Source organism: Phyllobates terribilis, unplaced genomic scaffold, assembly GCF_046119375.1.
Source record: "Phyllobates terribilis strain yellow unplaced genomic scaffold, ASM4611937v1 Scaffold_9__5_contigs__length_417890890, whole genome shotgun sequence".
NCBI classification, from domain to species: Eukaryota; Metazoa; Chordata; class Amphibia; order Anura; family Dendrobatidae; genus Phyllobates; species Phyllobates terribilis.
In genome coordinates, this window is record NW_027362769.1 from 385,320,259 (window position 1) to 385,347,997 (window position 27,739).

At 44.7% G+C, this 27,739-nt stretch overlaps 1 long non-coding RNA gene across 1 annotated transcript in view; it reads right to left on the minus strand.

Moving 5' to 3' along the window:
- Positions 1–221: 221 nt before the first annotated feature.
- The window catches only part of LOC141162448 (uncharacterized), a 42,609-nt gene continuing 15,091 nt past the window's right edge, over positions 222–27,739 (minus strand). Inside the window, exons 2-4 of the long non-coding RNA XR_012250780.1 lie at positions 5,960–6,008; positions 1,670–1,751; positions 222–1,583 (exon numbers count right to left, since the gene is read on the minus strand). This is a non-coding gene — a long non-coding RNA (uncharacterized lncRNA). The remainder of the gene's footprint in view (positions 1,584–1,669; positions 1,752–5,959; positions 6,009–27,739) is intronic.

Genomic DNA, 27,739 nt, shown 5'->3' on the forward strand with positions numbered 1-27,739 from the left:
GTGCGTCTGTGGGGGGTTGGGGTGTGTGTGGTGCGTCCATGACACGGGGGGGGGGGGGGTGCGTCCTTGACATGAGGAAGACACGGGGGGGGGGGGGTGCGTCCTTGACATGAGGAACACACGTCGGGGGTTTGCCTGGGCTCAGCTGGTGGGATAAGGGGATTGTACTGAATCCTGTGAGTATTAGGAAGGACTTAGCACAGCACATAACATCTGAAATACTCTGTGCTGCTGGAAACTGTCTGATCTCCTAGTAGTTTGCCACAAGATCAGCCCAGGCCTCTTCTGAAATACCCTGCACCTTTTAGTTCATGATCTGCCACTCCTTTCCTGAAATGCTCTGTGCTACTGGGCACGCGTCACATCCAACTCTGAGGTGCAGTGCGCTGAGTTATAAAGCAGGAAAGCTGCACGCAGTGCGATATTTCGGGAGATTTACACCTGTGTATGTTACTCTGCATGATGGGAGTTGTAGTTCTCGGCTCACTGCAGAACGTATTGGTACGTTCAGATTCCTCAGGGTTGCAGGCAGCATCTCCCGGAGGCTCTGACCCCACAGATGATGTCACTGGTCTCTGGGCAGAACGTAGACCACCCATGGCTCAGCAGCAGCTGTAACCAATAGACCTAGATTCATATGTAGGCACAGAGCTTTCACAGCAGCACAGAGCCTTTAAGGAATAATCCCGACGATGTGGAGTTGTTAAGCTACATATGAGTGATATATGTGGCAGTCGGAGCCTAAAATCTCTGATCTAGCCTATAGTCTGATAGTCCTGTCTACCTACAGCCACCACTAGGGGCAGCTCAGGAGCTGACTGATCCCAATAATCACCCAGTGTGCGGTAATCTGAGCTCCCCCTAGTGGTGGCCGCAGGTAAACGTTTTACAGGGAGTCCGTCTCCTCTGAAATCTGTTTTGCAGTAAGCACGGTCCCTTGTAAGGCAACATTGCACTAATCGGAGCCGTATCTTTTAGTTTCTAAACTTTTTTTTTTTAATGTTCCTATGCAAATGAGGGTCTCGGAGCAATATGGGCAGGGCCACATAGTCTAGAGCACCCATCTTCCCATACTTTCCCATGCTGTCAATCAGTGAACCAGGGGGCGGAGCTATGTGGACAAACATGTGGAGTGTTTGACCACATGGCCCCGCCCATAGTGTGCTGAGTACTTTATTTGCATATAAACATACAAAAGGTTTTTTTGTCTTTTTTTTCAAAGCTGTAACAGATTTTTCACATTATTATTATGTCACGTCTTAACGCCATGCTCCCTCTGCAGGGAGCTCCAGGCATTACACAGCCGCCATCCCGCACAACGGCGCCCCCTCCGCACCTTGTGGACCAGAATGGCTGCGGGTTTAGCATCTGTCTTGGCTTCTTCTTTTTCTCTTTTGGTTTAATGGTCTGTTATTGGGGTAATGATTAATTCACGCCAGCTCGGCAGCTCGTCACCGCGCTCATCAATCATTCATCTATAGACGCGGACGGATAATCCGCCATTATGTAACCGGATCCAGGTGACCTCGCTGTGACATCACAGATTTCCCCGCTGAGCAGATGAACTTTGATAGAAGCAATTACTACAAGGAAAAAAGCAAAGTTCAGGAAGCTGCGGCCGGGTGGTGAGGATCGTGCCACCGCCGGAGCTGTCAAGTGCGATACCAACCTGCGGCTGCTGCCAGATGAGCTGAGGCTCGAGGTCACTGGGAGACATGGACCGGAAAGGCCAAACTGAGATGTCTGGGATCCTGGAGAAGAGGCGGCAGAATCTGGTGAGGAAAAAACTACAGAAAAAGTGTTTGCATCCCTCCTGATTTCTTATTCTTTTGCAGGTTTGTCACTTAAATGTTTCCGATCACAAAACAAAGTATAAATATTAGACAAAGATAACAAGTAATCACACAATGCAGTTTATAAATGAAGGTCTTTATTATTAAGGGAAAAAGAAATCCAAACCTACAGGGCCCTGTGTGAAAAAGTGATTGCCCCCTAAACCTAATAACTGGCTAGGCCCTGAGCAGCAACAACTGCACTGAAGCAATGAGTCTTTACAACGCTCTGGAGGAGTTTTGGCCGCTCATAGTCGCAGAATTGTTGTAATTTAGCCACATTGGAGGGTTTCCGAGTATGAACCTCAATAAGAAATCGGGAAGGGGGCAAACCCTTTTTTCACACCACTGTATGTCACCATGTACAGGTGCATCTCACTAAATTAGAATATCATCAAAAATTTAATTTATTTCAGCTCTTCAATACAAAAAGTGAAACTCCTATATTATATAGAGTCATTACAGACAGAGGGATCTATTATATAGAGTCATTACACACAGAGGGATCTATTATATAGAGTCATTACACACAGAGGGATCTATTATATAGAGTCATTACACACAGAGGGATCTATTATATAGAGTCATTACACACAGAGGGATCTATTATATAGAGTCATTACACACAGAGGGATCTATTATATAGAGTCATTAAACACAGAGGGATCTATTATATAGTCATTACACACAGAGTGATCTATTATATAGAGTCATTACACACAGAGGGATCTATTATATAGAGTCATTACACACAGTGGGATCTATTATATAGAGTCATTACACACAGGGATCTATTATATAGAGTCATTACACACAGAGGGATCTATTATATAGAGTCATTACACACAGAGGGATCTATTATATAGAGTCATTACACACAGAGGGATCTATTATATAGTCATTACACACAGTGGGATCTATTATATAGAGTCATTACACACAGTGGGATCTATTATATAGAGTCATTACACACAGAGGGATCTATTATATAGAGTCATTACACACAGAGGGATCTATTATATAGAGTCATTACACACAGAGGGATCTATTATATAGTCATTACACACAGAGTGATCTATTATATAGAGTCATTACACACAGAGGGATCTATTATATAGAGTCATTACACACAGTGGGATCTATTATATAGAGTCATTACACACAGGGATCTATTATATAGAGTCATTACACACAGAGGGATCTATTATATAGAGTCATTACACACAGTGGGATCTATTATATAGAGTCATTACACACAGTGGGATCTATTATATAGAGTCATTACACACAGTGGGATCTATTATATAGAGTCATTACACACAGAGGGATCTATTATATAGAGTCATTACACACAGAGGGATCTATTATATAGAGTCATTACACACAGAGGGATCTATTATATAGAGTCATTACAGACAGAGGGATCTATTATATAGAGTCATTACACACAGAGGGATCTATTATATAGAGTCATTACACACAGGGATCTATTATATAGAGTCATTACACACAGTGGGATCTATTATATAGAGTCATTACACACAGTGGGATCTATTATATAGAGTCATTACACACAGAGGGATCTATTATATAGAGTCATTACAGAGGGATCTATTATATAGAATCATTACAGAGTGATCTATTTCAAGTGTTTATTTCTGTTAATTTTGATGATTATGGCTTACAGCCAATGAAAACACAAAAGTCATTATCTCAGTAAATTAAAATAATTAACAAAAACAACTGCAAAGGCTTCATAAGCATTTAAAAAAGGTCCCTTAGTCTGTTTCAGTAGGCTCCACAATCATTGGGAAGACTGCTGACTTGACCGATGTCCAGAAGGCAGTCACTGACACACTCCACAAGGTCCCAGAGTCTGGAGGAAGAGTGGAGAGGCCACAATCCAAGCTGCTGGAGGTCTAGTGTGAAGTCTCCACAATCAGTGATGGTTTGGGGAGCCATGTCATCTGCTGGTGGAGGTCCACTGTGTTTTATCAAGACCAAAGTCAGCGCAGCCGTCTACCAGGACATTTTACAGCACTTCATGCTGCCCTCTGCAGACAAGCTTTATGGAGATGGAAATGTCATTCTCCAGCAGGACTTGGCCCCTGTCCACACGGCCAAAAGTACCAATACCTGGTTTACACACAACAGTATCACTGTGCTTGATTGTCAGAAAACTCGCCTGACCTTAACCCCATAGAGAATCTATTATAGAGAATCTATGGGGTATTGTCAAGAGGAAGACGAGAGACCCCAGACCCAACAATGCAGACGAGCTGAAGGCTGCTATCAAAGCCACCTGGGCTTCCATAACACCTCAGCAGTGCCACAGGCTGATCCCTCCATGCCACATTGCCGCATTGATGCAGTAATTGATGCAAGAAGAGCCGCGACCAAGTATTGAGGGCATTTACTGATCATATATTTCAGTAGGACATTTCAGATTCTAAAATCATTTTCCAGCTGTTGTTATAAAGTATTCTAATTTACTGAGATAATGACTTTTGTGTTTTCATTGGCTGTAAGCCATAATCATCAACATTAACAGAAATAAACACGTGACATAGATCACTCTGTAATGACTCTATATAATATAGGAGTTTCACTTTTTGTATTGAAGAACTGAAATAAATTAACTTTTTGATATTCTAATTTAGTGAGATGCACCTGTATATATCATCTGAGCAAGCAGGGCTGCAGTGTAAAGCAAGGCAAGGTTTTTGGTGGTGGAATTTAGACTAGACAAGACTCCAATATACAATGCAGCTTGGCTGGAGTCACTGATTAGTGATATTGTTGTAGGAGTGGGGATGGTCTGGGATTAGAAAAAGATGGCTGCTTTATCTACAAACCGTGCTGCAATACCAGACACAAACTGCAGACAGGGGGGCGCTGTGTCTGGGAGAAATCAACTATCCTTTTCTAATCCTGGATTTTGGAAAAGAAAGAACCCTGCTTTAATGAAGCACAGCTGCAATGTAAAGCATGGAGGATAGGGGCAATGGGTAGATCTGAGACTACCCTATACTCCAACAGAAAGTGCAGCAGAGACAATCTCTGATCATCTTGGGGGTCGGGATTCTGGAGTTTCTCATACTTCATTTACTATTTGTGGACAACGAATGTTATAATGAAGCCGGTACCTGAAAAATAGGGGGTGTCAGTCCGGGGGTGGAAAATGGCTCATCATAAGTGCCCCCCTAGTGTGCTGGTCTGAGGTGAGTTTTCACAGGACTCTTATCTGAGGCCATAAGGAGTCAGGGGGCGGAGCTTATGTTATGCTCCCATGAATCGGTTCCCAATGTGCCGATTGGAGGAGGAAAAGTGGGAACTGATTCATGGAGATTAAGTGGGAACTGATTCATGGAGGATAAGTGGGAACTGATTCATGGAGGATAAGTGGGAACTGATTCATGGAGGATAAGTGGGAACTGATTCATGGAGGATAAGTGGGAACTGATTCATGGGGGATAAGTGGGAATTGATTCATGGAGGATAAGTGGGAACTGATTCATGGGGGACAATTTTATCCACTAGTTCAGCTGTAACAGGTTCTCAGAAAAGGCGGCTCATCCTCTGTGCCACCGAGCCGCTAAGAGACGTCCTCTGTGTGCCCAGGATAAATTGTCAGCTCCTGTGTATCAGGGTTGACTCTCTCCCTGTAGACCAGTGCGGTATAGTATTATTATTTGTTTGTTGTTTTTGCACCTGAATAGAAATTCCAGTGGAGGACGTACCAGTTTATACTTAATGGGACGAAGCTGTCGTACTTCAAGATGCGAGGGAGTAATGACAAAGAGGTAGGAAATGCAAACCTGAAAGGGATTTTCGAGGATCGGAAAAACATAGCTGTTTTCCTCTAGCGCCACACCTGTCTTTTGGTTGTGTGTGGTATTGCAGCTCATCTCCCGTCACTTCATCAGAGCTGAGCTCTAATTACACACACAATCCAGGTCTGGAGTTTCCCTTTAACTTCATGCGATGTTCCTGTTCTTCCTGCAGGGGGAGCTCTGGGGCACCATAGATGTGCGAGATGTGAGTATATTGGGGGTCGGTACAATAATAATAGGATTATCATCGGCTCCCCCCTAATATTTCACCTTGTACCCGGAGCAGGTGCTCACATTGGTCAGTGCGGCTACGTCAGGATCCCGGTACATCCTGGAGATGACCCTGCGGAACGGAAAAGTTATTTTACTGGTAAATATAACCGTAGTATGAGCATAATGAAATGGCTGATTACAGGGAACAATAGAATACATATAGATGGACTACAAACGGCAAGGAGATGGATACACACTGGTTTATGAGAGAATACATTAGTTTGCAGGGTGCACGGTGTGGCGGTGCAATATCAGGGCTCTGATTGCTTTGGTTTTGTGCTTCAGGCTGCAGGCAGCAGCGAGGAGAGGACGAGGTGGTTGCAGGCGATCCAGGAGACCATGGTGTCCATCAGGAAGGGGTGGTTATTATCTGCTGCCCCGCTGCATCCTACAGTCCGCTCCTATATAACTATACGCAGCCGTAAAGAAACCTCTGCTGCGCTCCGTGACATGTCTCCCTGCCTCATACATCTGCTCTCTGCACCTCGGGGCCCTCCTGTACATCGTCCTGCTGTCCTCTACACCTCTGGGCCCTCCTGTACATTGTCCTGCCCTCCTCTACACCCCGGGGCCCTCCTGTACATTGTCCTGCCCTCCTCTACACCCCGGGGCCCTCCTGTACATTGTCCTGCCCTCCTCTACACCCCGGGGCCCTCCTGTACATCGTCCCGCTCTCCTCTACACCCTGGGGCCCTCCTGTACATCGTCCCGCTCTCCTCTACACCTCGGGGCCCTCCTGTACATCGTCCCGCTCTCCTCTACACCCCGGAGCCCTCCTGTACATCGTCCCGCTCTCCTCTACACCCCGGAGCCCTCCTGTACATCGTCCCGCTCTCCTCTACACCCCGGAGCCCTCCTGTACATTGTCCTGCTCTGCTCTACACCCCAGGGCCCTCCTGTACATCGTCCCGCTGTCCTCTACACCCCGGGGCCCTCCTGTACATTGTCCCGCTCTGCTCTACACCCCAGGGCCCTCCTGTACATCGTCCCGCTGTCCTCTACACCCCGGGGCCCTCCTGTACATTGTCCTGCTCTGCTCTACACTCCGGGGCCCTCCTGTACATCGTCCCACTCTCCTCTGCACCCCAGGGCCCTCATGTACATCGTCCCGCTGTCCTCTACACCCCGGGGCCCTCCTGTACATTGTCCTGCTCTGCTCTACACCCCGGGGCCCTCCTGTACATTGTCCTGCTCTGCTCTACACCCTGGAGCCCTCCTGTACATCGTCCCGCTGTCCTCTACACCCCGGGGCCCTCCTGTACATTGTCCTGCTCTGCTCTACACCCCAGGGCCCTCCTGTACATCGTCCCACTCTCCTCTGCACCCCATGGCCCTCCTGTACATCGTCCCGCTCTCCTCTGCACCCCGGTGCCCTTACACACCCGTATATTCTCTTACGTACCCCACTGTTTTATCTTACGCCCCTCTGCTCTCTTATGCGCCCCTTTTGCTCTCTCGTGCACACCTCTGTTATTCACTCCTCTGCTTTTTTATATACCCCTCTTCAGTTTTTTACACTCTTTTACTCACTTGTATGTTTCCTGCTTTCTTTCTGTATACATCCTTCTGCTCTTATATACTGTACACCTCTCAGCTCTGTTGTGCACACGTACAGCCCCTGCTCTTACACACGTGTGCGCTCGCACTCAGCCCCTGCTCTTACACACACACATGTGCACTCAGCCCCTGCTCTCTTACACACACACACATGCGCACTCAGCCCCTGCTCTCTTACACACACGTGCGCGCAGCCCGCTTTCTTACACACACGTGCGCTCAGCCCGCTTTCTTACACACACGTGCGCTCAGCCCCTGCTTTCTTACACACACGTGCGCTCAGCCCCTGCTTTCTTACACACACGTGCGCTCAGCCCCTGCTTTCTTACACACACGTGCGCGCAGCCCCTGCTCTTACACACACGTGCGCGCAGCCCCTGCTCTCTTACACACATGTGCACGCAGCCCCTGCTCTTACACACACTTGCGTGCAGCCCCTGCTTTCTTACACACACGTGCGCTCAGCCCGCTTTCTTACACACACGTGCGCGCAGCCCCTGCTCTCTTACACACACACATGTGCGCGCAGCCACTGCTCTTACACACATGCGCGCTCAGCCCCTGCTCTCTTACACACACGTGTGCGCAGCCCCTGCTCTCTTACACACACGTGCACGCAGCCCCTGCTCTTACACACACGTGCGCTCAGCCCGCTTTCTTACACACACGTGCGCTCAGCCCCTGCTTTCTTACACACACGTGCGCTCAGCCCCTGCTTTCTTACACACACGTGCGCTCAGCCCCTGCTTTCTTACACACACGTGCACGCAGCCCCTGCTCTTACACACACGTGCGCGCAGCCCCTGCTCTCTTACACACACGTGCGCGCAGCCCCTGCTCTCTTACACACACGTGCGCGCAGCCCCTGCTCTCTTACACACACGTGCACGCAGCCCCTGCTCTTACACACACGTGCGTGCAGCCCCTGCTTTCTTACACACACGTGCGCTCAGCCCGCTTTCTTACACACACGTGCGCTCAGCCCCTGCTTTCTTACACACACGTGCGCGCAGCCCCTGCTCTCTTACACACACACATGTGCGCGCAGCCCCTGCTCTTACACACATGCGCGCTCAGCCCCTGCTCTCTTACACACACGTGTGCGCAGCCTCTGCTCTTACACTTGCGCTCGCTCAGCCCCTGCTCTCTTACACACACGTGCGCGCAGCCCCTGCTCTCTTACACACACGTGTGCGCAGCCCCGGCTCTTACACTTGCGCTCGCTCAACCCCTGCTCTCTTACACACACGTGTGCGCATCCCCGGCTCTTACACACACGTGTGCGCATCCCCGGCTCTTACACACACGTGCGCGCAGCCCCTGCTCTCTTACACACACGTGCGCGCAGCCCCTGCTCTCTTACACTCGCACGCGCTCAGCCCCTGCTCTCTTACACACCCCTAAACAGTAAGACATTAACTCTGTCTTGCAGTCGGCGTTCCTCAGATACTCCTGTAGTGCGGGAAAAACAGTCGGATTTGAGCCGAGACCTCCGTGACTGGATGACTAAGGTAATGATTGTTCGTGTGGGTTTTGCCATGGACATGGGTAACACTGCACCCAGTTATGGCTCGCACAAGCCTATTTTAGTCTGATGTTCCCAAAAATAGGGTAGAACAAACTCGGCTCCACTACATCGGTATATACCATGTGATTACTACATTTAATATTTTTTCGGATTATTCCTTTCATTCCAGTCCAATCCTGGGAGTGATGTCAGGAGCCCGGGCAGCAGTGAAGGTAAAAGAACTAATATTCTAATAATAACTAATATTCTTGGCCACAACCGGCATAAATACACAACTATGAAGCCGGCATTTTTGTATTTCCGCCTGTCTTTGGGTCTAGTTTTTCCTGTTTTAAGGCTTTTTTTGCTCAAAATTCTTCTTTTAAATCGCGCCTATTTATTTGCCTGTTTTCTATTTATTCGTGTTTTTCTCTGTTCACCATTGTGCTCGCGGTTTGTGTAATTCAGATGATTGTGGGCGATTCGTTATGTGCCACGTCTTAAAAAGTCACAATTTTTTGCTCGTTTCTCCCACCGGAGTGATTTTTTGGTTTTTGTACACCAGGACTTTTTGAGCAAATGTTAGAGTTGCGTGCGATATTTTAACACATAATGCAACTTTTTACTCTAAAAAGGAGCGAAAAAGATAAAAGACAAAGATAAAGAGCGTTTTTTTTTTTCATTTTACACAAAAGTCGGGAACAAGTTGGCAACATTTTGAAGAACTGGCGCATAGAGAAAAAATAATAGTGCAAATGATGAATCAAAGCTGAAGTGTGGACACTGATGTCCTTGATAAACTGCATCCACACAAGGTCTCCATGGCAACAGTGCAGCGAGCAGCAATCACAATAGGACATGTCATGGGAATGTGTCAGTGGTGCAGCCTCAGGCCCTGGGCCTGTAACTTCAGATGATCAGATCTCAGCCTAGAAGTAAGAAAACTGAAGACAGTTTTCACATTTTTAGAATTAGGCCTTTGGGGGAAGGGGATATCTAACATCGCAGCTACCTAAAGGAGCTCTGGAGGCAAACATATCTCAGTGAGACACCTTGTTGTGTGTGGCGGCTTATCTCATGTTTCAGCTCTTTAGATTGTCAGCTCTTCTGGGCAGGGTCCTGTACAATTTTTTTTTTTTGGTATTTTTTTTTTATATTTATTGCCTTCCCTGATTGTACAAAGCTCAGGAATATGGAGTTGCCATATACATAAGCGCATTACTATCTGGACATATATATTACGTCATGTCAGAGGCTATGAAATGTCCAGATCTCATCTGTCGCTCATTATTACAGCTACTGAGGAAGTCAAAGACCTGGATTCCTTCATTGACCAAACATTCAGTGGAATCACCTTTAATAGGCAGTCCCAGCTAAGACGGCAGTCCACAGGAACCAGCCAGGACGCAGGTGATCCATCTCTCCTTCATGCTTCCATCCATCCCTCTCTCCTTCTTCATCCATCCATCAATCTCTCCCTCCTTCCATCCCTCCCTCCTTCCCTCCCTCCTTCCATCCCTCCCTCCCTCCTTCCATCCCTCCCTCCTTCCATCCCTCCCTCCTTCCATCCCTCCTTCCATCCCTCCCTCCCTCCTTCCCTCCCTCCTTCCCTCCCTCCTTCCCTCCCTCCTTCCCTCCCTCCTTCCCTCCCTCCTTCCATCCCTCCCTCCCTCCTTCCATCCCTCCCTCCTTCCCTCCCTCCTTCCATCCCTCCCTCCATCACTCCCTCCCTCCATCCATCACTCCCTCCCTCCATCCATCACTCCCTCCCTCCCTCCATCCCTCCCTCCCTCCCTCCATCCATCCCTCCTTCCATCCCTCCTTCCATCCCTCCCTTCCTCCCTCCTTCCATCCCTCCCTGCTTCCATCCCTCCCTCCCTCCGTCCCTCCATCTCTCCCTCCTTCCATCCCTCCCTCCCTCCTTCCATCCCTCCCTCCCTCCATCCATCCCTTCCTCCATCCCTCCTTCCATCCATCACTTCTTCTATCCATCCCTCCCTCCTTCCATCCCTCCTTCCATCCCTTCCTCCTTCCATCCCTTCCTCCTTCCATCCCTTCCTCCTTCCATCCCTCCCTCCTTCCTTCCATCCCTCCCTCCTTCCTTCCATCCCTCCCTCCTTCCTTCCTCCCTCCATTCCTCCGTCCTTCCATTCCTCCCTCCTTCTATCCATCCCTCCCTCCTTCTATCCATCCATCCCTCCTTCCATCCATCCATCCCTCCCTCCCTGCTTCCATCCATCCCTCCCTGCTTCCATCCATCCCTCCCTGCTTCCATCCCTCCCTCCATCCTTCCATCCCTCCCTCCTTCCATCCCCCCCCCCTTCCCTCCCTCCCTCCATCCCTCGCTCCCTCCTTCCATCCCTCTCTCCTTCCTTCCATCCCTCGCTCCCTCCCTCCTTCCATCCCTCGCTTCCTCCCTCCCTCCTTCCATCCCTCCCTTCTTCCTTCCATCTGACGCGCCCCCGGGGCAATGGGGTACTTGGCAGCCGGGCCTATGGATGCTGGTGGGGGATAAGTCACAGTGGCTGGCCCGGTCCGTGGCCCAGGGAGGGCAGTCAACCAAAAAGGGGATTGGAACTTGGATAAAAATCAATAAATAGTTTGTGATGCCACCTGTGGTACCTGGTGAGGTTTACCAGCGCTGCTGCAGACCTCCGGGGGGTGATGGGATGGCAGCTGAGGTGTTTCTGCTCCCCACAAGTGGAGCGGGCCCCCGTGGCAATATGGAGTTTGATGGTGTGGTGATGCTGGGACTTATAGTGCAGGCGGGATGGCGTAGCAGGAGTAATTGACAGAGACAGGGGATTCGCTTCAATACCTTTACTGGTGCGGATGTCAGGTGCGGTCCAGGGTACTCAGTAGGATGGGTGCACTTCAGGACTTCTCCCCAGTGAGCGGGTATAAGGCCTCCTGGTCCGTGTCTGCCTCTCTGTATGCTCCTGGCCAGCCTGCAACTGGGACTAGCTTCTGTGTCGTGCTGTTCCTTCACCTGTTGCTCGGTAGTAGGACCTTCTGCTGGCAACCACTATCCCTGGTAACGCTGGGGCCTTCGTGGTTCCTGGTCCTGTGATGGGTCTAGCTTCAGGTCTGCCAGGGACTTGTAGTTCTCCTGGGATGCCGGTGAATCCCACTGGGTATAAATGACCCGGTGTCCGGTTTATATACTGGGGTGAGCCTATGATGCTCCTCTACCCCCCAAACTCCTCTCTCCTTTCTCCTCTTGCCGTCGGCCACACTCGGGGCCCTCAGAACTCAGCAGCAGACGCGCTGCGTCTTCGCTGCTCTCAGCGTCAGCACGCTCTCCAACAACTAACTGCACTGCCTGGCTCCACCCTCCATTTATATATCCCTAGCGGGCTCCCTCTGGTGGTGTGAGGTGGAAGGGTGGAGGTGTTTGTATGTAATGAGGGCCTCTTGTGGAGAAGTTCGTCCATGCACCCTTGGTCCTATGGTACCTGTGCACAGCAGGATGCCACACATCCCTCCCTTCCTCCTTCCATCCCTCCCTTCCTCCTTCCATCCCTCCCTTCCATCCTTTCATCCCTCCTTTCCATCCTTTCATCCCTCCCTTCCATCCCTCCTTCCCTCCCTCCTTCCCTCCCTCCATCCCTCCCTCCATCCCTCCCTCCCTCCTTCCTTCCATCCATCCCTCCTTCCTTCCATCCATCCCTCCCTCCTTCCCTCCCTCCCTCCTTCCCTCCCTCCCTCCTTCCATCCCGCCTTCCATCCCTCCCTTCCATCCCTCCCTTCCTCCTTCCATCCCTTCTTCCTTCCATCCCTTCTTCCTTCCATCCCTTCCTCCTTCCATCCCTCCTTCCATTCCTCCCTGCTTCCATCCCTCCCTCCCTCCTTCCATTCCTCCCTGCTTCCATCCATCCCTCCCTTCTTCCATCCACCCCTCCATCCATGCCTCCCTCCATCCTTCCCTCCCTCCACCCCTCCCTCTATCCTTCCATCCACCCCTCCCTCTATCCTTCCATCCACCCCTCCCTCTATCCTTCCATCCCTCCCTCCCTGCTTCCATTCCTCGCTCCCTCCCTGCTTCCACCCCTCGATCCCTCCCTCCTTCCATCTCCCTCCTTCCATCCATCTCCCTCCTTCCATCCATCTCCCTCCTTCCATCCATCTCCCTCCTTCCATCCATCTCCCTCTTTCCATCCATCTCCATCCCTCCCTCCTTCCATCCCTCCCTTCCTCCTTCCATCCCTCCCTTCCTCCTTTTATCCCTCCCTTCCTCCTTTTATCCCTCCCTTCCTCCTTTTATCCCTCCCTTCCTTTCATCCCTCCCTTCCATCCTTTCATCCCTCCCTTCCATCCTTTCATCCCTCCCTTCTTCCATCCCTCCCTTCTTCCATCCCTTCCTCCTTCCATCCCTTCCTCCTTCCATCCCTCCCTTCTTCCGTCCCTCCCTCCTTCCGTCCCTCCCTCCTTCCTTTCGTCCCTCCCTCCTTCCTTTCGTCTCTCCCTCCCTCCTTTCGTCCCTCCCTCCTTCCGTTCGTCCCTCCTTCCTTCCGTTTGTCCCACCCTCCTTCCTTTCGTCTCTCCCTCCCTCCTTTCGTCCCTCCCTCCTTCCGTTCGTCCCTCCCTCCTTCCGTTCGTCCCTCCCTCCTTCTGTTTGTCCCTCCCTCCTTCCGTCCCTCCCTCCCTCCTTCCATCCCTCCCTCCTTCTGACGCGCCCCCAGAGCCGTGGGGTACTCGGCAGCCTGGCCTGTGGATGCTGGTGTGGGGGGGGGGGGGATGTCACGGTGGCTGGCCCGGTCCGTGGCCCAGGGCGGTCAACAAAAAGGGGAATATTATTTATATGGGGTTTTTTAGTTTTAGAAAGTGTTCGTGACGCCACCTGTGGAATGCGGCCAAAGGGAGCCGCCGCTGCGGAGCAGTCCTCTGAAGCTGATGTTACTGTAGCAGAGATGGTGTGGCTCTCCACAGGAAGAGCTAGCTTCAGGGCAGTGTAGATAGTGTGGGTTGCGCTGGGCGTTGTAGTGCAGGGGGAAAGATGGCGCAGCAATAACTTCACAGAGACAGTGGGGTGCAGTCATCCGAGTCTTTACTCACAGTTGTCAAGTTCCTCAGGTTGCACTGTCCAGCTTACAGCCTCCCACGTCGCGCTGCGTTCACCAGAACGGGGGTTCAGCTCTTCCTCAGATAGTTTAGGGGCACTTAACGGAACCCCGCTTTCTTGTATGCCTTTCTAGACAGTCTTCACACTGGGTCTTCTCCCTCCTGCCCTGCCCTTCCCCACTCTCAATCCTGCTCGGGTGCTCTGAAGTCTCTCCTGTCTTACTGGAGTTCCCGGTCCTGCTTGACCCTCACGGGGATTAGAATGAGGCTGCGGCAACTGGTCTATGAAAGCCAGAAGCCTCCGGATTTTCCCGCCGAGACTTGGAGTTACACGACTGGTCCAGGGGCCGGTCCCCGTCTTGCGGCCTACGATCCTTCTGTCTTCTGACAGATTCGTGGCGTACGGGTGCCGTCCCGCACTCTCCGTACCCCCTAGGATCCCTTCTATAGATCGGAGCCTACTCCTCTGCTCCCCTCCTGGGCCTCTAGGTCTGGGCCCTATTTGTGGAGCAGAGCTCCTAAAGAGACTCTGCTCCAAGACTGTCTTCGCTCACTCCTCTTACTGACTGACCTGCCACCCTAAGATGGCTTCCCTTTTTATACCTCACTCTATGGTGCTCCCCTAAACTGCTTCCTCCACCCACACCCACTACTGGTTCCCCCTACCTCTGGGTTCCCCCTACCTCTGGGTTTCCCCCACTCCAGCCAGGGACAGGGCTCAGCAGCTGCGCACATGCATCTTGCCCTTCCAGCCGGCCTGGAGCAGTGTAGTGTTGAATGCGGGTGTTGGGGTTCCGGGCAGCACTCCCTCCTTACCTGAGAGAAGGAGAGACCACACCTCTGGGTGAGGTGCAGTACCTCTGTGGCGACTGAACCCTCTGGGGCGCCACACTTCCATCCATTGACCTTTTTCCCTGAGTATCTGAATACATGATGCAGGAGTCTCTCCCCTCTCTTAGCGGGAAGTCCCAGCACAGTGTTGAGCATCGCTCTGATCGAGGCTAAGGAAGGGGCTTCCCATTACATGAGGGTTTTATTGCTCACAGATAGTTAATGTTTGCTTCCATGTCCTGTGCTGACAGGCACTATATTGTTATATGACATTTTACTGCTTTGCTGTTTACAAGCCCGATAATCCCCCAGCTCTCACCTACACGTACCCACACCGCAAACTCACTGACATCAATAGCTATAAAGCGCGGAAGCGACTTAATAAAATCCTGTGTCCTCCAAATGCTTCGTCCTTGTCAGTAAGACCCTTCTCTGTATGTTCTTACTTCAGAGAGCAGCAGCTACAAAACATGAAATCCAGGAGGGGGCGTAATAACCAATGTCACAAACAGTAAGTGATCGCAGCTTGTGAGCATCTACTGAGCGTGGGCTAAAGGGCAAAACTGCACACCGGTGATAACATGAATCATATATCTATAGGCCACATGGCAATATAATTTATTACATGTTATTCTGTACTTTCTATATAACTACTATAATACTGCCCCCTATGTACAGGAATATAACTACTATAATACTGCCACCTGTGTACAAGAATATAACTACTATAATACTGCCCCTATGTACAAGAATATAACTACTATAATACTGCCCTTATGTACAAGAATATAACTACTATAATACTGCCCCTATGTACAAAAATATAACTACTATAATACTGCCCCCTATGTACAAAAATATAACTACTATAATACTGCTCCTATGTACAAGAATATAACTACTATAATATTACTCCTATGTACAATAATATAACTACTATAATATTGCTCCTATGTACAAGAATATAGCTACTATAATACTGCCCCCTAAGTACAAGAATATAACTACTATAATACTGCCCCGTATGTACAAGAATATAACTACTATAATACTGCGGCTTATGTACAAGAATATAACTACTATAATACTGCCCCCTATGTACAAGAATATAACTACTATAATACTACCCCCTATGTACAAGAATATACTATAATACTCACCCCTATGTACAAGAATATAACTACTATAATACTGCCGCTTATGTACAAGAATATAACTACTATAATACTGCTCCTATGTACAATAATATAACTACTATAATACTGCCCCTATGTACAAGAATATAACTACTATAATACTGCCTCCTATGTACAAGAATATAACTACTATAATACTGCTCCTATGTACAGGAATATAACTACTATAATACTGCTCCTATGTACAAGAATATAACCACTATAATACTGCTCCTATGTACAAGAATATAACTACTATAATACTGCCCCTATGTACAAGAATATAACTACTATAATACTGCCCTTATGTACAAGAATATAACTACTATAATACTGCCCCTATGTACAAAAATATAAATACTATAATACTGCTCCTATGTACAAGAATATAACTACTATAATATTGCTCCTATGTACAAGAATATATCTACTATAATACTGCTCCTATGTACAAGAATATAGCTACTATAATACTGCCCCCTATGTACAAGAATATAACTACTATAATACTGCCCCCTATGTACGAGAATATAACTACTATAATACTGCCCTTATGTACAAGAATATAACTACTATAATATTGCTCCTATGTACAAGAATATATCTACTATAATACTGCTCCTATGTACAAGAATATAGCTACTATAATACTGCCCCCTATGTACAAGAATATAACTACTATAATACTGCCCCCTATGTACGAGAATATAACTACTATAATACTGCCCCCTATGTACAAGAATATAACTACTATAATACTGCCCCCTATGTACAAGAATATAACTACTATAATTCTGCCCCCTATGTACAAGAATATAACTACTATAATACTGCCCCCTATGTACAAGAATATAACTACTATAATACTGCCCCCTATGTACAAGAATATAACTACTATAATACTGCTCCTATGTACAAGAATATAACTACTATAATACTGCCCCCTATGTACAAGAATATAACTACTATAATACTGCCCCCTATGTACAAGAATATAACTACTATAATACTGCCCCTATGTACAAGAATATAACTACTATAATACTGCCCCCTATGTACAAGAATATAACTACTATAATACTGCCCCTATGTACAAGAATATAACTACTATAATACTGCCCCCTATGTACAAGAATATAACTACTATAATACTGCCCCCTATGTACAAGAATATAACTACTATAATACTGCCCCCTATGTACAAGAATATAACTACTATAATACTGCCCCTATGTACAAGAATATAACTACTATAATACTGCTCCTATGTACAAGAATATAACTACTATAATACTGCCCCCTATGTACAAGAATATAACTACTATAATACTGCTCCTATGTACAAGAATATAACTTCTATAGTACTGCCCCTGTGTACAAGAATATAACTACTATAGTACTGCTCCTATGTACAGGAATATAACTACTATAATACTGCTCTTATGTACAGGAATATAACTACTATAATACTGCTCCTATGTACAGGAATATAACTACTATAATACTGCCACCTGTGTACAAGAATATAACTACTATAATACTGCTCCTATGTACAAGAATATAACCACTATAATACTGCTCCTATGTACAAGAATATAACCACTATAATACTGCCCTTATGTACAAGAATATAACTACTATAATACTGCCCCTATGTACAAGAATATAACTACTATAATACTGCCCTTATGTACAAGAATATAACTACTATAATACTGCCCCTATGTACAAAAATATAACTACTATAATACTGCCCCCTATGTACAAGAATATAACTACTATAATACTGCCCCGTATGTACAAGAATATAACTACTATAATACTGCCGCTTATGTACAAGAATATAAATACTATAATACTGCCCCCTATGTACAAGAATATAACTACTATAATACTACCCCCTATGTACAAGAATATACTATAATACTCACCCCTATGTACAAGAATATAACTACTATAATACTGCCGCTTATGTACAAGAATATAACTACTATAATACTGCTCCTATGTACAATAATATAACTACTATAATACTGCCCCTATGTACAAGAATATAACTACTATAATACTGCCTCCTATGTACAAGAATATAACTACTATAATACTGCTCCTATGTACAGGAATATAACTACTATAATACTGCCCCTATGTACAAGAAAATAACCACTATAATACTGCTCCTATGTACAAGAATATAACTACTATAATACTGCCCCTATGTACAAGAATATAACTACTATAATACTGCCCTTATGTACAAGAATATAACTACTATAATACTGCCCCTATGTACAAAAATATAACTACTATAATACTGCCCCCTATGTACAAAAATATAACTACTATAATACTGCTCCTATGTACAAGAATATAACTAGTATAATACTGTCCCTATGTACAAGAATATAACTACTATAATACTGCCGCTTATGTACAATAATATAACTACTATAATATTGCTCCTATGTACAAGAATATAACTACTATAATACTGCCCCCTAAGTACAAGAATATAACTATTATAATACTGCTCCTATGTACAAGAATATAGCTACTATAATACTGCCCCCTATGTACAAGAATATAACTACTATAATACTGCTCCTATGTACAAGAATATAGCTACTATAATACTGCCCCCTATTTACAAGAATATAACTACTATAATACTGCCCTCTAAGTACAAGAATATAACTACTATAATACAGCTCCTATGTACAATAATATAACTACTATAATACTGCCGCTTATGTACAAGACTATAACTACTATAATACTGCCCCTATGTACAAGAATATAACTACTATAATACTGCCCCCTATGTACAAGAATATAACTACTATAATACTGCCCCGTATGTACAAGAATATAACTACTATAATACTGCCGCTTACGTACAAGAATATAACTACTATAATACTGCCCCTATGTACAAGAATATAACTACTATAATACTGCCCCCTATGTACAAGAATATAACTACTATAATACTGCCCCGTATGTACAAGAATATAACTACTATAATACTGCCGCTTATGTACAAGACTATAACTACTATAATACTGCCCCTATGTACAAGAATATAACTACTATAATACTTCCCCTATGTACAAGAATATAACTACTATAATACTGCCCCCTATGTACAAGAATATAACTACTATAATATTGCCCCTATGTACAAGAATATAACTACTGTAATACTGCTCCTATGTACAAGAATATAACTATTATAATACTGCTCCTATGTACAAGTATATAACTACTATAATACTGCCCCCTATGTACAAGAATATAACTACTATAATATTGCCCCCTATGTACAAGAATATAACTACTGTAATACTGCCCCCTTTGTACAAGAATATAACTACAATAATACTGCTCCTATGTACAAGAATATAACTACTATAATACTGCCCCCTATGTACAAGAATATAACTACTAGAATATTGCTCCTATGTACAGGAATATAACTACTATAATGCTGCCCCCTATGTACAAGAATATAACTACTGTAATACTGCCCCCTATGTACGAGAATATAACTACTATAATACTGCCCCCTATGTACAAGAATATAACTACTATAATACTGCCCCCTATGTACAAGAATATAACTACTATAATTCTGCCCCCTATGTACAAGAATATAACTACTATAATACTGCCCCCTATGTACAAGAATATAACTACTATAATACTGCCCCCTATGTACAAGAATATAACTACTATAATACTGCTCCTATGTACAAGAATATAACTACTATAATACTGCCCCCTATGTACAAGAATATAACTACTATAATACTGCCCCCTATGTACAAGAATATAACTACTATAATACTGCCCCTATGTACAAGAATATAACTACTATAATACTGCCCCCTATGTACAAGAATATAACTACTATAATACTGCCCCTATGTACAAGAATATAACTACTATAATACTGCCCCCTATGTACAAGAATATAACTACTATAATACTGCCCCCTATGTACAAGAATATAACTACTATAATACTGCCCCTATGTACAAGAATATAACTACTATAATACTGCTCCTATGTACAAGAATATAACTACTATAATACTGCCCCCTATGTACAAGAATATAACTACTATAATACTGCTCCTATGTACAAGAATATAACTTCTATAGTACTGCCCCTGTGTACAAGAATATAACTACTATAGTACTGCTCCTATGTACAGGAATATAACTACTATAATACTGCTCTTATGTACAGGAATATAACTACTATAATACTGCTCCTATGTACAGGAATATAACTACTATAATACTGCCACCTGTGTACAAGAATATAACTACTATAATACTGCTCCTATGTACAAGAATATAACCACTATAATACTGCTCCTATGTACAAGAATATAACCACTATAATACTGCCCTTATGTACAAGAATATAACTACTATAATACTGCCCCTATGTACAAGAATATAACTACTATAATACTGCCCTTATGTACAAGAATATAACTACTATAATACTGCCCCTATGTACAAAAATATAACTACTATAATACTGCCCCCTATGTACAAGAATATATCTACTATAATACTGCCCCGTATGTACAAGAATATAACTACTATAATACTGCCGCTTATGTACAAGAATATAAATACTATAATACTGCCCCCTATGTACAAGAATATAACTACTATAATACTACCCCCTATGTACAAGAATATACTATAATACTCACCCCTATGTACAAGAATATAACTACTATAATACTGCCGCTTATGTACAAGAATATAACTACTATAATACTGCTCCTATGTACAATAATATAACTACTATAATACTGCCCCTATGTACAAGAATATAACTACTATAATACTGCCTCCTATGTACAAGAATATAACTACTATAATACTGCTCCTATGTACAGGAATATAACTACTATAATACTGCTCCTATGTACAGGAATATAACTACTATAATACTGCTCTTATGTACAGGAATATAACTACTATAATACTGCTCCTATGTACAGGAATATAACTACTATAATACTGCCACCTATGTACAAGAATATAACTACTATAATACTGCTCCTATGTACAAGAATATAACCACTATAATACTGCTCCTATGTACAAGAATATAACCACTATAATACTGCCCTTATGTACAAGAATATAACTACTATAATACTGCCCCTATGTACAAGAATATAACTACTATAATACTGCCCTTATGTACAAGAATATAACTACTATAATACTGCCCCTATGTACAAAAATATAACTACTATAATACTGCCCCCTATGTACAAGAATATAACTACTATAATACTGCCCCGTATGTACAAGAATATAACTACTATAATACTGCCGCTTATGTACAAGAATATAAATACTATAATACTGCCCCCTATGTACAAGAATATAACTACTATAATACTACCCCCTATGTACAAGAATATACTATAATACTCACCCCTATGTACAAGAATATAACTACTATAATACTGCCGCTTATGTACAAGAATATAACTACTATAATACTGCTCCTATGTACAATAATATAACTACTATAATACTGCCCCTATGTACAAGAATATAACTACTATAATACTGCCTCCTATGTACAAGAATATAACTACTATAATACTGCTCCTATGTACAGGAATATAACTACTATAATACTGCCCCTATGTACAAGAAAATAACCACTATAATACTGCTCCTATGTACAAGAATATAACTACTATAATACTGCCCCTATGTACAAGAATATAACTACTATAATACTGCCCTTATGTACAAGAATATAACTACTATAATACTGCCCCTATGTACAAAAATATAACTACTATAATACTGCCCCCTATGTACAAAAATATAACTACTATAATACTGCTCCTATGTACAAGAATATAACTACTATAATATTGCTCCTATGTACAAGAATATAACTAGTATAATACTGTCCCTATGTACAAGAATATAACTACTATAATACTGCCGCTTATGTACAATAATATAACTACTATAATATTGCTCCTATGTACAAGAATATAACTACTATAATACTGCCCCCTAAGTACAAGAATATAACTATTATAATACTGCTCCTATGTACAAGAATATAGCTACTATAATACTGCCCCCTATGTACAAGAATATAACTACTATAATACTGCTCCTATGTACAAGAATATAGCTACTATAATACTGCCCCCTATTTACAAGAATATAACTACTATAATACTGCCCTCTAAGTACAAGAATATAACTACTATAATACAGCTCCTATGTACAATAATATAACTACTATAATACTGCCGCTTATGTACAAGAATATAACTACTATAATACTGCCCCGTATGTACAAGAATATAACTACTATAATACTGCCGCTTACGTACAAGAATATAACTACTATAATACTGCCCCTATGTACAAGAATATAACTACTATAATACTGCCCCCTATGTACAAGAATATAACTACTATAATACTGCCCCGTATGTACAAGAATATAACTACTATAATACTGCCGCTTATGTACAAGACTATAACTACTATAATACTGCCCCTATGTACAAGAATATAACTACTATAATACTGCCCCTATGTACAAGAATATAACTACTATAATACTGCCCCCTATGTACAAGAATATAACTACTATAATACTACCCCCTATGTACAAGAATATACTATAAAACTCACCCCTATGTACAAGAATATAACTACTATAATACTGCCGCTTATGTACAAGAATATAACTACTATAATACTGCCGCTTATGTACAAGAATATAACTACTATAATACTGCCCCTATGTACAAGAATATAACTACTATAATACTGCCCCTATGTACAAGAATATAACTACTATAATACTGCCTCCTATGTACAAGAATATAACTACTATAATACTGCCCCTATGTACAATAATATAACTACTATAATACTACCCCCTATGTACAAGAATATACTATAATACTCACCCCTATGTACAAGAATATAACTACTATAATACTGCCGCTTATGTACAAGAATATAACTACTATAATACTGCCGCTTATGTACAAGACTATAACTACTATAATACTGCCCCTATGTACAAGAATATAACTACTATAATACTGCCCCTATGTACAAGAATATAACTACTATAATACTGCCCCCTATGTACAAGAATATAACTACTATAATACTACCACCTATGTACAAGAATATACTATAATACTCACCCCTATGTACTAGAATATAACTACTATAATACTGCCGCTTATGTACAAGAATATAACTACTATAATACTGCTCCTATGTACAATAATATAACTACTATAATACTGCCCCTATGTACAAGAATATAACTACTATAATACTGCCTCCTATGTACAAGAATATAACTACTATAATACTGCCCCTATGTACAATAATATAACTACTATAATACCAACCCCCTGTGTACAAGAATACAATACTACTCCCCATGGTTAGAAAGATAAGCTGTGACACTTTACTGTACTGTTGTAAAGCTGTCATCTACCCTGGACTGACATTGCTTTTATTTTGCAGGCACTTTCTGCATCCAGTCTTGTGATCCTCTCCCTCTTCTGTATCGGGAGTCCCATTCTCCTACAGCTGATCCAGAGTTTCCCCTATTTTGCCAAACCAGTCCGATGGAGTCCCCTGCGGCAGTGGAGGGTCTCCAGAGTGTGAGATGGACAGATGTGGAGAATAGTCTGCTGAGTTTGCTGAGCCTTTTCGGTTGATAATGATTCCTGTAGACGTCTTGTTAATGAGGAAACAGGAGCGGAACAAGGAACCATGAAATCCGCTGACATTACACCCTGTACACACTGTGACTATAAATCTCTGTCTCTTGTTACGTTATCGTGAAGTTGTAAATGAGAAATTATTTGTTTCAAATAAACTTGACGGCCTTTCTGTAGACTTTGTCTTTTTATTTTATGCTGACAATCTCTTAGTTACAATATGAAGAGCAGCTCTGGAGCACTGAGCAAAAAAATGAGCCCTAAAAACGTGCAATTCTTTTTAGGCAGGTATATGATTTTATCTTAATATGTGAGGGCCACAGAGACCTGGGCCGCAGAGACCTGGGCCGCAGAGACCTGGGCCGCAGAGACCAGGGCCGCAGAGACCAGGGCCGCAGAGACCTGGGCCGTAGAGACCTGGGCCGCAGAGACCTGGGCCGCAGAGACCTGGGCCGCAGAGACCAGGGCCGCAGAGACCAGGGCCGCAGAGACCTGGGCCGCAGAGACCAGGGCCGCAGAGACCAGGGCCACCAGACTGTAGGCTTTACTGTAAGCTCTGTAGAATTTTAGGCCTATACTGGCACCCTGGGCTTTTTTCTAGGGGCCGTGTTGTGGAGTGTTGGGGTCATCTGTAAGGAGTTGCCCACCACATCCTGCGCCTGCTTCTCATTGTCGGGGTGCATAGTCTTAAAACCGGCCAATGTCGGCTTCTTCATGCTACATGAGCAGAAAGGTGCCATGGAAGATGGCGTCCTGGTCTCATGAATCACGTTACATCTCATACTATGAGAAGAAGACGAGCTGGCTGAGGCAGTGTGATGGGGTGATGCTCATCAGTGTGACGGGGCAATGCTCTGCAGTGTGACAGGGCAATGCTCTGCAGGTGGATGTGACACGGGCCACCTAACTTACATTACACAGTGCCCCTTCATGGCAGCGGGATTCCTTATCGGCATGGCCTTGTGTAACAGATAATGGTCGGTCAGGGACGCTCTGAGGATGGAGGTGATGACTTGTAACCAGATCCCATGTGACCGACCATTTGAGAGACTGACAGGACGTATAGGATCTGATGCTAAGGTGCCAGATCCTCGCCTCAACCAGGTGGAGCAGGAGGGGACATGGACAATATTAGGGTCCGGTTCTCATGTTACTGCCCATACAGGACGTCGGTGCCAGCACCCAGCACTACTACCCCTATCAGCTATGACTGTACATTACAATGGCAGTCATGTAGTGCTACATCACCCTGCAGAAATACAATTTCTCCACAAGGTGATTAGAGGGGATCGGTCACCAGTTTTGCTCTTCTTTTATTCCCGCTGCTCCAGAGTAAATTTTTTTGTTTGTTCTTACATCCACCATACAGTTTCAGAGATCTGGGCCTTTTATTAAGTGCTAATTATTATGGTATATACAAGGGGGTGTGGCTCAGAAGATAATTAATTATGCACAGCAGACTCAAGCCACGCCTACATAGAATTCTGTGAGCCACGCCCCTTGGAAAGTAGTAAAGCAGAGGGGTCCCTGTAACACCAGAGCATGAGCCCCTTCCCCCCACTATCACATCATAGGTAGCCCCTACATCTGTTCCCCAGTTATCGCCATTAGCTCATGCCCCTACATCTAATAGTCAGAAGCTATTGCAGTGGCACTTACAGACCCCCCCCCCCCCCCTAGACCCCTGTACACACACGGCACAAACATCCAGGCTGCTTTAATCGGAATATAATGAGACCTCTTCATTAACAGACGCGTTCCTCTGGGCCGCACATGTACGTCGGGGTCCGGGGATAAGGGGATGTAGGTTGCACCTGGCTCCGCTTATCCACCACTTACACCCATGTTACTTCCCACATCACAGCAGCGTCTGACAGGACAGTATGGGGAGATTTGCACTGAATCCTACGATCACAGTAATAACCTGTGTCCAGTTACGGCGCCGATCATGATTTGTCAGATATGATCGCTTAAATGCGATAGGTGGGATGTGATCGGTCGCATGCGTTGGGTCAGATGCGATGGGTGGCATGTGATTGCTCTGATGCCATCAGTCGGATGATGTGGGATGGGATGTGATGTGATTAGTGATGGGCGAGCACTAAAATGCTCGGGTGCTCGATGCTCGGGTCGAGCACATTAGAATACTCGGGTGCTCGACCCGAGAAACGAGCCCAATGTAAGTCTATGGGAAACTCGAGTATTTTTCAGGTGGCCCCCCCGGCGGTCTGCAGAGGGCCTAAAAATTGCCCAAATCGACGGGAACAGAGCTCAAATGATATGGGAACCGCATGGGGAAGACCCCTGGAAGCATTTCTGACTCCCAGGTCACTGCTGTCAACAATGTTGTCAGAGGTATTACGCCACTTTTATGGACTCACAATAAAACATACAAAAACTAAACCAAAATGGATTTTCCTGGGAAATATGTTAAGCAACATGCTTTCCAGGGTAATGACTTGTATATAAGGCAAAATAAATAACCAAAAACAAAAATACTCCTCCACACCTTGGGCTATGTTCACACGTAGCGTTTTTGATGCGTTTTTGCACTTTTGCATTGCTTTCAACCGTGACGAATGCATTCACTGGGAAATGTTATTTTAACATTTTACAACCTTATCTGGCCATGTGGTGTGTGAGACATCATCAGACACATCGTGTTTCATTTATGAAGGAGGGACTCTGAAAGTCACAAAGTCTATTTTTATAGGGCCATCAGGCGGCCCTTACTATTCTTAAAGGGCCAGCAGTCGGCCCTCGCTATTCTTAGAGAGCCATCAGCCGGCTATGCTTTGTTGTTCCCATTACTAAAGAGTCGGTCTCCTATACTGTTATTGCGTATGCAGTGAGTGGCAGGTCTGCCCAAAATTTGAACGCACCCCAATATCCCTTTGAAAATTTGGACGCATTCCAATACCCCTTTGAAGAGACTTAGGAGGGCCTCCTGAAAACAATGTTCCCATTGTTAGGAAGTGGGTCTCCCATACTGTTCGCCTATGCAGTGAATGCAAGGGCTGCCAAAAATTGGGAGCCCCTTGGAAAAGATGTGGCGGAGGGCCTCATAAAAAAATGTTCCCATTACAAAGGAGCGGGTCTCCTATACTTGTAATGCCAATGCACCAAGTGTATGGGCTGACAAACATTTACCCCTGGGGGGTATACATGAACATACTGAATACATTTTTTATTTTTACGGGCATCATAAACACACTTTAAAAAAATGATGTGGGTGTTGCATCACGGACCACGGTCACCCTGGTGATATGGTGGTGGAGGATGAGGAGAAGGAGGAGGACAAGAGCAAATAGACAAAATCAGGAAGCGTATACGCATGTGTGGGTGTGAAGAGGTGCATGGCAATACACCTCCCAAAAAAAGACACTGGATTTGAGTTTATCTTACGCTGCTATCATTCGGTGGTGTTGAGAAGTCTGGCCCAATCTAGCCCTTGTTCATTTTTATAAGAGTCAGCCTGTCAGCATTTTCAGTTGACAGGCGGATGCGCTTATCAGTTATAATTCCACCAGCGGCACTAAAAACCCGCTCTGATAAAACGCTGGCGGCAGGGCAGGCCAGGACCTCCAAGGCATAGAGAGCCAGTTAATTTCACATATCCAGCTTGGATACCCAATAATTATAAGGCACAGAGAAATCACGGAGGACGTTGGTACGGTCGGCAAGGTACTCCCTCAGAATCATCCCAAACTTTTCCCTCCTTGTGAGAGTACCCCACGCCTCAGGGCCTGTGCGGTGGGAGGGGCTGGGAAAACTCTCCCAGAAATTTGACAGTGTTCCCCTGCCTCTGCTGGATTGGAGTTGTGTCTCTCTCGCCTGTACTCCTTGGTTGTCCAACGAACTGCGACCTCTGCCCCAGCGTTTTCAGATGGGAATTTTTTTAA